General features: G+C 47.2%; 1 long non-coding RNA gene across 1 annotated transcript; it reads left to right on the plus strand.

Moving 5' to 3' along the window:
- Positions 1-762: 762 nt before the first annotated feature.
- Positions 763-10,632, plus strand: LOC119977390. The gene is made up of 2 exons (XR_005463190.1): positions 763-1,007; positions 9,851-10,632. It is a non-coding gene; the product is annotated as an uncharacterized LOC119977390 (long non-coding RNA).
- The last annotated feature ends 550 nt before the right edge of the window (positions 10,633-11,182 follow it).

An 11,182-nucleotide genomic window follows, 5' to 3' on the forward strand; every position in this document is an offset into this window, starting at 1 on the left:
CGTCTGAAAGAGTGTCCTACACCCTCCCTGCACCCCACCCTCCCTGTGTTCCTGGGTGGTGGTATTCCCATGTAGCTGCTACCCTTGTTTGTCTAGGTGTAGAGGTCAAGGGTTAGAAGCCTATGAAATATCTTAGAAAAGATGAAACTCCTTGGGATTTTTTCCTGTGTTAAAGATACCACATGAATTCAACTTTGGGGGCATTTAGTGTGATGCCAGTCGTGCCCAGCCCACTGAGGTTTTGTAACATCGTACACCAGTGATAACCTTGGCAAGTGGGTGGCCTGCATGAGTGGCCTTCCTTCATCTAAGTGGGCTGCAAGTTTGAAATCGGGCTTACTGATTAACCATTAATAAGATCAAATACATTTGATACATGCTGACTGTTTCATAATGAATTTTTTAAAAATTGCTTATTTATACATTAATAGAACCGTCTTCAACTTTAACTAGCAACACAAAATAAAGATTTACACTTTGGACTCAGAGGGAGTGCAGGTTCTTAATCAATGTGTACAAACAGCACACCCCTCACTCACTCACTCTTGCTTTACATGCGTATTGCTTCAGTCGTACCGGTAGGAAAATAAACTGCGGACAGAAATCAACAGAATGTCGCAACCCTGCATGTGGGCTGCACTCAGAGTCCAGATGGGCTGCATTGCCCGCCCCGCCCCCGCCCTGTCACAGGCTGTCCACCACTGACCTAAGCTCAGGGAGTATGAGGGACGCGCCCTCTCACTCTGTTCACGCGCTCACCCTGAGCCTGCGTGCGCGCCTCCTGTCACCGCAGTCATGTTCCGACCGGGATCTTGGATACACCCAGTGGCCAGCAGCAACGATGCCGTTTTTGCCCTGAGCGAGCAGTGGATCCTGTTGGACTGTTACGGGCTCCACAACAACCGGCAGCACTGTAACTGCGACGGGGAACTCCGGCCTTTGCGCAGCCCCCTTGGCTCATCACGTCTGGCCGGCACCAACTCCCTGCGCCCTGAACACTGCAACTGGTGAGAGCAGCACCGCCACTGGCCACTAGGAGGCGGAGAGAGCTTGATGCAGAGAGGCAGCAGCTCAGGATTGGGTACATAAGGGGAAGAGGTTTGGGAGAGGGGGCAGTAGCTCAGGATTGGGGGCATAAGGGGCAGGAGCTTGGGAGAAGGGGCAGTAGCTCAGGATTGGGGTCATAAGGGGCAGGAACTTGGGAGAGGGGGCAGTAGCTCAGGATTGGGGATATAAGGGGCAGGAGCTCAGGATTGGGGTCATAAGGGGCAGGAGCTTGGGAGAGTAGCTCAGGATTGGGGACATGACAGCAGTAGCTCAGGATAGAGGGCATAAAGGTGCACGGTAACACAGTGGTTAGCACAGTCGCTTCACAGCTCAAGGGTCCCAGGTTCGATTCCCAGCTTGGGCCACTGTCTCTGCGGAGTCTGCATGTTCTCCCCGTGTGTGCGTGAGCTTCCTTCGGGTGTACCGGTTTCCTCCCACAGTCTAAAGGTGTGCAGGTTAGGTGGATTGGCCTAGCTAAATTGCCTTTAGTGTCCAAAAAGGTTGGATTGGGTTACGGGGATAGGGTGGGGTGTGGGCTTCGGCAGGGCTTCGGTAGGGTTCTCCTTCCAGGGGCTGGTGCAGACTCTATAGGCCGAGTGGCCTCCTTCTGCACTGTGTATTCTATGATAAGGGCAGTAGCTCAGGTTTGGGGACATAAGGGCAGCAGCTCAGGATAGGGGACCAACATAACCATGGAATATGGACATTGGGGGCTTGGGACAGAGGGGCTGTAGCTCAGGATTGGGGACCAACATTAACCAGGGAATGGGGACATCAGGAGTTTGGGACAGAGGGGTGAGTGGAGCAGGGAGAGGCAGGTGAAAACAAAATGGCACTAGCCAGGCCAGATTGGGAAAAGTGACTGTGCAGCTCATTTTACAGATGTTTCCATCATCACTTAGTGATTAACACACTGATCTTTGAGTCAGTGGGTATGAGACCTGCTCCAGGAAGTTGAGCACAAAATCAATGCTGACACACCACTGTAGACCTCCATAACATTAGGACTGGAGCAGGAGTAGAGCGTTTGGACTATCAAACCTGCTCCACTATTCAATGAGGCATGGCTGATCTGTATGTGGCTATATCTCCAATGTCCTGCCCTCACCCCTCATCCTTGACTTCCTTGAAGATAGAAAAATCTGTCTGACCTCTGCCCTGAATCTATTCAATGAGCCAGCCTTCAGTGCTCTCCGTGGAAGACAATTCCAAAGACGAAGGACCCTCAGAGAGAAGAAATTCCTCATTTCCATTTTAAATGGGAGATCCCTTGTCTTTAAACCATTGTTCTCAATTCCCCCATGAAGGGAAATGTCGTCTCTAGTCTATTAAACCACCTTGAATTTTGTACGTTTCAACAAAATCGTCCCATGCTCACCTGAACTCCACTTAGTACAGGTCCAACCTGCTCAACTCTTCATGCCAGGAATCAGCCTGGTGAACCTTTTCTGAACTGCTTCTAATGCATCTATGTCACTTCTTAAGTGAGGTTATCTAAACTATACCCTGTACTCTTGGTGTAGTATCACCAATATGCAATGCAGATGTAACAAGGCTACCATACTTTTATACTGCGGCTGTACAATCGAGCTGCTCGAGGAAGAGGAAGCTGCAGCAGCGGAGCGTGCAGCAGAGGAACAGGAGGCAGCCACTGAGGATGGAGAGTCGGCCGTCCAACATGCCGAGGAGGAGGAGGTGAAAAGGAAGCACCGCATGAGGCCTCGTGTGTAGCGGCAGCACCTGTCATTCGAGGACCTGTCGGACTGGGCATGCCGTCAAAAAATCCGGCTGAGCAGGGGGACAGTGCGATGTATCTGCCGTATTATGGCGCGCCTGGCACCGCAGGGGAATGGGGGAGGACATCCGCTCCCGGCGGCCTTCAAGGTGACGGTCGACGTGAACATTTACGCCACAGGGTCCTTTCAGGGTCTGAGTGCGGACCTGTCCGGAACCACAGAGCTTGTGCATTTGTGTTGTCACGGAGGCCCTATATTCCCAGTCGGCACAATACATCCATTCAAATGTGGACAGAGCCCACCAGGATGCCCAGGCAGCGGGGTCCGCCATCATCGCTGAAATGCCCCGGGTCCAGGGGGTGATCAACGGGATGCATGTCATCCTATGAGCACCTGCAGATGACAGGCCACTCTATACAAACTGAAAGGGGTTCCACTTGATGAACGTGCAGCTGGTGTGTGACTATCAGCTGCACATCATGCACGTCTGCGCCTGATACCCGGGCAGTTTGCACGACTCCTTCATCCTGGCACACTTGACAATTTCTGGTCTCTTCGAGGAGGACCCCCGGCTTGGCGGGGTGGGGGGAGGGGGGGGGGGGGTTTGCTCCTGGAAGACAGGGGCTACCCGCTGCAGTCGTGGCTGATGACACCTATCCGGAGGCCACAGACTGACAAGACCCGCTACAACGACGTCCATGCTGCGACGTGGAGTGTGATTAAGCGGTGCTTCGGCATCCTGAAGATTCGGTTCAGGTGCCTCGACCCCTCTGGAGGCCCCTCAGGTGCCACCCCGCAGTGTGGCGCTGGGTGTTCCACCCACACCCTGGCAGCTGCTGCACCTGCCACAACATCGCGCAACAGAGGGGCGATGTGCTGGAAGAGGAAGATAAACGCCAGGCCTCCGTCTGAGCATTCACTCTCTGTTTTCTTTGTTTCTCTCCCTCCATTGTCAAACCTTGAGTAACAGGTTCATCACCAGTTTTTTCTTTTGGAAAGCTGTCTTCAATGGTATTCCTTCCTCCACCTTCCAGTTAATCTTTTCATGATCTAACTTCAGTTTATCTGAGGAATCTTCTCCGGCACCATAATCCAACTGATACTCTCCAATTCACTGATTTTGATGGAAAGAAAATAAAGACTTGCATTTCAGGCCCTCGGGACGTCCCAATGTTTTTACAACCAATGCAGTATTGTCACGATTGTAAATTGGAACTGCGGCAACTAAATATGCATGGCAAAGTTCCACAGACAGCAGTGAGACAGGTAGTTTGCTATAAATGCAGTAGTTTGATGGAAGACTGTTGGCCAGCACCCTGAAAAATCTGCTCTACTTGTAGAAAATCTTTAATGTCTGGCTGAAAGGGCAGGTGAAGCCTCAGTTTAATGCATCATCTGAAAGATGTCAGCTTGGCACTCGCTCCCTCACTGTCGAAAAGCCAATTTGGATTAGGTATTTCAGTCTCGGGGAGAGGGTGGGGTGGGTGGTGCAAGGGACCTGCACCCATGTTTCTGTATGCGAAACAAGAGTACTACTCACTATGCCAAAGCTGACACAAGGTTGACTATTGCTCGTCTTCCATTTCAATCCGCCATAGCACATTATTTAGCCTGTGACCTCTGTGCTCTGAAAGACTCTTCCATTTTGGCCACTTTAACTACAGCTCTCTAACCATGGACTAGATTCTCCGATTCTGAGACTAAGTGCTGACGCCAGCGTGGCAACGGTGGTGTTTTACGACCAAAAAAATGGTCACCGATCCTTTGTCTGGTGGTGGTGGGGGGGGGGGGGGGGGGGGGGGGGGGGCTAGCAGGCACGCAGCATAGAGCACACGGCTCCCGCTGCAGATAAGGCTGGAGATTTTCCTGCAGCGTCCGCGCCGTGCAACGTGGCACCGCCCACGCATGGACCCAGCCTGCCAAATAGTGAGTCCCTTTGGCCAGGCTCGCCACCCCCGGATCACCCCCCACCAGTGCCCCAGGCTCAGTCAAAGCCCCCCCTGCCCGCGGATCGACTCCCCCCATCCCCCGATTGTGGCGGCTCTGGACTTAGTCCGCAGCTGCCACGCTGAGTTCCCAAAAATAAATACCACACGTGACCTCGGCCCATTGGGGGCGGAGGGTCGGGTTGGAGAGGGCAGAGCATCGCAAACGCGGCGCCAACCCCGATTTCGCCTCTAACATGGATTCTCCGGCTGATCGCCGAACACGATTTCGCCGTTGGTGACTAGAGAATCCCTCCCTATATCTTTGAATTTCTTTGAATCCGATCATCTGCGTGTCTTCCCTTTGTCTCAACAGCATTTTTGTATTTTTAAATTAAAACATTAAAAAAAAAAATTTAGAGTACCCAATTATTTTTTCCAATTGAGGGGCAATTTGGCGTGGCCAATCCACCTACAGCATGGCTTTGTGAAGGGGAGGTCATGCCTCACCAATTTGATCAAATTTTTCGAGGAAGTGACAAAGATGATAGATGAGGGAACGGCAGTAGATGTTGTATACATGGACTTCAGTAAAGCCTTTGACAAGATACCTCATGGTAGACTGGTACAAAAGGTGAAGTCACATAGGATCAGAGGAGAGCTGGCAAGTTGGATATAGTACTGGCTTGGGCACAGAAGACAGAGGGTAGCAGTAGAAGGATGCTTTTCTGAATAGAAGGCTGTGACTAGCAGCGTTCCACAGGGTTCAGTTCTGGGGCCTTTGTTGTTTGCAGTGTATATAAATGATTTGGAAGAAAATGTAGCTGGTCTGATTAAGTAGGTTCTCAGATGACACAAAAATTGGTGGAGTTGCGGATAGTGAAGAGGATTGTCAGGATACAGCAGGATATAAACTGGTTGGAGTCTTGGGCGGAGAAATGGCAGATGGAGTTTAATCCGGACAAGTGTGAGGTAATGCATTTTGAAGTGTCCAATGCATGTAGGAATTACACAATAAATGGTAGAACTCCTGCAAGTACTGACAGGCAGAGAGATCTGGGCATACATGTCCACTGATCACTGAAAGTGGCAATGCATGTAGGTAAGGTGGTCAAGAAGGCAGGCTGGCCTTCATCGGTCCAGGCATTGAATATAAAAATTGGCAAGTCACGTTGCAACAGGACCTTAGTTAGGCCTCATTTGGAATAGTGTGTACAATTCTGGTCGCCACACTACCAGAAGGACGTGGATGCTTTGAAGAGGGTACAGAAGTGGTTTATGTAACGATATGTATATAATCAGGTGAGTGAATCTCTGTACATCAGTACATCATTTCTGTGTAATTCAAACACTAGAGGGCACCACCACGTCTCTGTATAAAAATCAGATCCTGAGGGAATTCTGGGTAGAGTGTAAGGAGTAGCTGAAGGAGAAAGCACAGTGACAGCAATTAGGAGAAGATTAGATTAGATAGAGTTATCTGGCTTAGTGACATGGCTTGGTTTCTCAGACTTGAGAAAATAAAGTTCACCCTAAGAGGGTCAATGCTAGGGTTCGTCCGGAGGTGGCAGCCGTTTGTTGACTTTTTTGGAGAAAACTAACTGACAACAGGGGGGGGGGGGGCAGTTAGATTATTGTTTAGAGGAGATGGGACTTGTTTATATTTGTACTGTTTACTGTTATTATAAAATTATAAATGCCTTAATAAAGTGTTTTTTTCAAAAACAAAATTAGAGAGTGTTAACACGAGGTTAGATCATAGTGTAGTTAGTGACTATTTAGATTATTGAGTACTGCTAGACAGATTCAATTTTACTTAATTATTAACTGTAGCTCAGTAGAGTGTGCAAACTTCATTTAATCAATAGTTTTATAATAAATTAGTTTTGTTTCAATCTTTTGATTGGTAGATTCTTTGTCAACAACACATCGGATCATTCTGGAAGAAAAGACAAAAAACGCAACATATTACCACAAAGTCTAATATAACAGTTTACTAGGATGTTCCCTGGTATGGAGGGCATTAGCTATGAGGAGAGGTTAGATAAACTCGGTCTGTTTTCACTGGAACAACGGAGATTGACGGAGGTTGTGGACCTGATAAGAGGCCCACAAGATTATGAGTGGCATGGACAGAGTGGATAGTCAGATGCTCTTTCCTAGGGTAGGAGAATCAAGTACGAGGGGGCATAGGTTTAAAGTACATGGGGAAAAGTTTAGAACAAGGTGTGCGAGGCAAGTGTTTTACACAGAGGGTGGTAAATATATGGAACGCGCTGCCTGGGGAGGTGGTGGCAGCAGGTACGATAGCGGCATTTAAGGGACATCTAGACAAATATATGAATACGGTGGGAATGGAAGGATACGGACTCCGTAAGTGTTTAGGCAGGTACCATGGTCGGCGCAGGTTTGAGGGCCGAAGTGCCTGTTCCTGTGCTGTATTGTTCTTTGTACCCTTCAGGCTATGGGGGTGAGACCCATGCAGACACGGGGAGAACGTGCAAACTCCACACGGAGAGTGACCAAGCGCCGGGATTGAACCAGGGACCTCAGCGCTGCAGGCAGCAGTGCTAACCACTGCACCACCGTGCCGCCCTGAAAAGCATTTTTATTTAAGGAGCAAAGATGAAGCTCGAGGCAGTGTGTTCTGTCAGAGTGGTTTCAGTTTGTGTTCGAGTTCAATGTTACAATGAGGTACTCCCAGGCGTCTGGTCCTGGCCTGGTTTCATTCTTCCAGCAAATTGAGCTGAAGTCAAGCTGGTGAGGCTATTCAAATACCTGCTATGTGAGGTGAAGTGATGATTTTAATGTGTTAGTTGAAAAGGTGTCACTGTTAAATGGGGCAATGTCAGGGCAACTGTGTGCTAAGATAATATGCATTGTGAGAAAGGCATCTCGGGAGAAGGCATTGAGTGAAAATACCAGGACTTCAAGTTAAGTAGATAACTGAGCTTTTAACTATAATTGAGACAAGGATGACTCAAAGCTTTTGCAATGCTGTTGCGGGGAAGGGATAATGTTTAGTGATGGTAAAGTGCATAAAGCCATATATTAATCAAACAAAATGGAAATACTCTCTCTCTCTCTATGTATATATAATTTTCTAATTGCAAGATGTCCTGAAGAATCCGATCATTAGTTGTGGTCTAAACATTTCTATTTCAGAGTATATGACTGCAGTTACAGTAGAGGGGTTCATACAAGGACATTATAGGGCAGTACAGTAAATTTCCAATGGGCTAGCAGCACATACTGCAAAGAGGGGTTGCTGATGGGCTTTTGCTCGCAACTCCTGTAGCGGCTGAGCTCCTGCTCTCTGCTGTGGCAATGCAGTCTGGCCAGCAAGGCCTCTAATGGACCGTCTGCCCTTTTCATTGAGCTTCCAGTGACCAGTTACAGAGCAGCATCGGTGCAGTCTGAGGAGCAGATTTTTTCCTCATTCTTCTTAGCTGTTAAGATCATTTGAGGAATTGAGACTTGTTTTGAATGCCAATTTAAATGCCAACAATATTTGTTCATTTGAAGTGTCAAACACATGGTCCTGAACACACGCTCCTCTCTTACCCCCTCCCAATCTGATCTTCCATCCCAGAGTATCATGGAATCATAGAATTTACAGTGCAGAAGAAGGCCATTCAGCCCATCGAGTCTGCACCGGCCCCTGGAAAGAGCACCCTACCTAAGCCCATGCCTCCACCCTATCCCTACACCTCCACCCTATCCCCGTAACCCCAACTAACCTTTTTGGACGCAAAGGGCAATTTAGCATAGCCAATTCACCTGACCTGCACATCTTTGGACTTGGGAGGAAACCGGGGCACCCGGAGGAAACCCACGCAAACACGGGGAGAACGTGCAGACTCCGCACAGACAGTGACCCAAGCCGGGAATCGAACCTGTATCAGCTGTATCAGCTATATGAACCTGTATCAGTATATAGAAGTGGGCCATTCAGTTTCTTGAGCCTGTTTCACCATTCACTTTGATTTTTACTGATCTACTTCTTTTACTGCCCTGCAGTCCATATCCCCTGGTACTCTTCACCCAACATCCACAGGCTGATGTGGGCAGTAGTGGGTGGCAGTGGGGAGAGTGGAGGCAATGTGGGAGAATTTCAGCTTTTTACTACCCTTTGTGTGAAAAAGTGCCTCTTGATTATATTCTTGAAAACCCTTGCTCCAATTTAAGTTTCTGCCACTTTGAAACTCTGGTGAGGGAATCCAGAATATTAAACCCACCCCCTGAATTTCTTTTGATCATTTTAAACATCTCAGTTCGCCTACCCTAAACCTCAAGAGAATACAAGCCCAGATTTTGTAACTTTGCTTTCTAGTTTAACCCTTTAATCCCTGGTATCACTCTGGTGAATTTGCATCATACCCACTCCATGGCCATTATATCCTTCCCCAGGATCGATGCCCAAATGGTCAAATTTCATTGAAATCTGCCTGCCCCAGTTTTTCCCACTCACTTAATCTATCAATGTCTCCTTGCAATGTCATCCTACTGTCTACATACTAACTATGCCATCAATCTTTGTTTCATCAGCACAATTGATGACTCTATCTGCGTCGTTTATAAATACCACAAGGTGGATAGTTGGAGCCCCCTGCATAGATCCTTGTGGGACATCATTAGTCACTTTGTTCCAATTTGAAGAGGCAGATCAAGGGAAATAAGATATCAGGGGTCTTCCACCTTAATACTCTGGTTATGATTTCAGACCTTGGTCTGCATTTTGCTTGTATTTTCTCCCCACTCGTAGAAGTTACTTTAGATAGCCATTCTTTTGATTCTGCAGATTGGGTTCAAGTCCAAACCTGACCAATGGACAATAGCATCCTTACTCATTCCTCGTGTGACCATCATACATAAATTTAATCTGGTGCATTGTTAACCCGGTTTATTTTGAATGGAAGCCACAGCTTGTAGCTTTGTGTCAAATTGGTACAGTACAGTGTCTCAAATCTGGCTGTCCATAAACTGGTGTTGTCTGAAAAGTGGATTCTTTTGGGACTGTGTCATGCGTCAATTTTAATTGAGTAATGTTTAAAAAGAAACTTGACCTGGACAATTCATCTAAGCGCTGCTTTGGATGGTGTGATGTCTGACTAGTTATCCTTTTCTCTGCTTACACCCCAGTCTATTCCAGCACTCGAGTGACCCTTGACGCCACCCAACCGGCTTGGCCGGAACTACTCAAGTCAGCAAGATCTGAAATCCGGTGAGGCCTTGGTCCCGAGGATGCCATTTTTGAGACTACCTGTTCTAAATGAGCAATATCCCAGAGAGAAGCTACCACGTGGCTAGTGTGAAGCGTGGAAATGTTGCATCTGGATAAAAGGGGAATCTCTATTCTGGGATTAGGGTTAAGGTACACATACTCTGAAATCAGAAGCTTCAATTATTATTAAATCCAGTGACATGAAATGAAATTCCTATTTCACATGCTAATATAATGGAGCCATCATTTTAAAATAACAACTAATGGAATTTTATGAAAATACATTAAGTATTGATTTGCTAATAATCAATGAAAATAGTTTTCCAGCAGGGGAAGTGCTTAATCTGTGTGTTACATGCTGGACCAGAGTGCTCTATGCTGACACTGCCACATATAATAGCGCTTGACAACCTTGCCATTGATGAGCACAGAAACATTTCTAGTTTTATATGTTTTTTTTTAACCTTCATTTCCTCCAGATTGTGCTGTAGCAACTGTTATTAGACACAATGAAAGTATAAAACTGCTTCTTCCACTGGTTACTCTTGGTGCTTTTTAATCTCCTTATTGTAGGGCTGATGCCTTGGAGACGGGGCAGTGGGAAGCAAACTGTGAAGATGCAGTGAAAACCCAGGGAAGCAAGTGCATCCTCTGCAAAACAACTGTGATAATCGGATAATAAAACCTGATTGAAATAGTTCTTTGCTGTTGGCATTTTATTTATTATTATTTTAATACTGCTGTCTAAGGTATATTAAGAGTGCAGCCCATTTTAGAGTGGATTGAGTTATTGCTTAATTATATTTAAAAGCTTTGCGATTGGAAGTGGCGGCTTGGCTTCTGGTGGTTCAAGTAGGCAGGACAGATTACATGACTCAGCACAAGGAAGGACAGCCCCGTGCAGGCATTGAGGTTGTTTTAGGAGTTCACTGTTGCTCAGTTGGCAGTACTTTCATCTCTGAATCAGAGGGTTGTGGACTCCTGCCTCACTCCAAAGATTTGAACAAGTAATCTGGATTGACACTTCTATGCAGTACTGAGGGAGTACTGAAAAGCTGCGGATGCTATCCTTGGTTTGAGATGTTAAGCCAAGGCCTTAGCTGCACACCCAGGTAAATGTAAAACATCCCACAGAACGATTCAGTTGGCTGGAGTCACAACGAGCACAAAGGAAGATTATTGTGATTGTTGCATTCATCTCAGTCCCAAACATTGCTGTAGGGGTTCCTCAGGTTGGCATTTTTTTTTTT

This window comes from Scyliorhinus canicula, chromosome 1, assembly GCF_902713615.1.
Source record: "Scyliorhinus canicula chromosome 1, sScyCan1.1, whole genome shotgun sequence".
Classification (NCBI taxonomy): domain Eukaryota; kingdom Metazoa; phylum Chordata; class Chondrichthyes; order Carcharhiniformes; family Scyliorhinidae; genus Scyliorhinus; species Scyliorhinus canicula.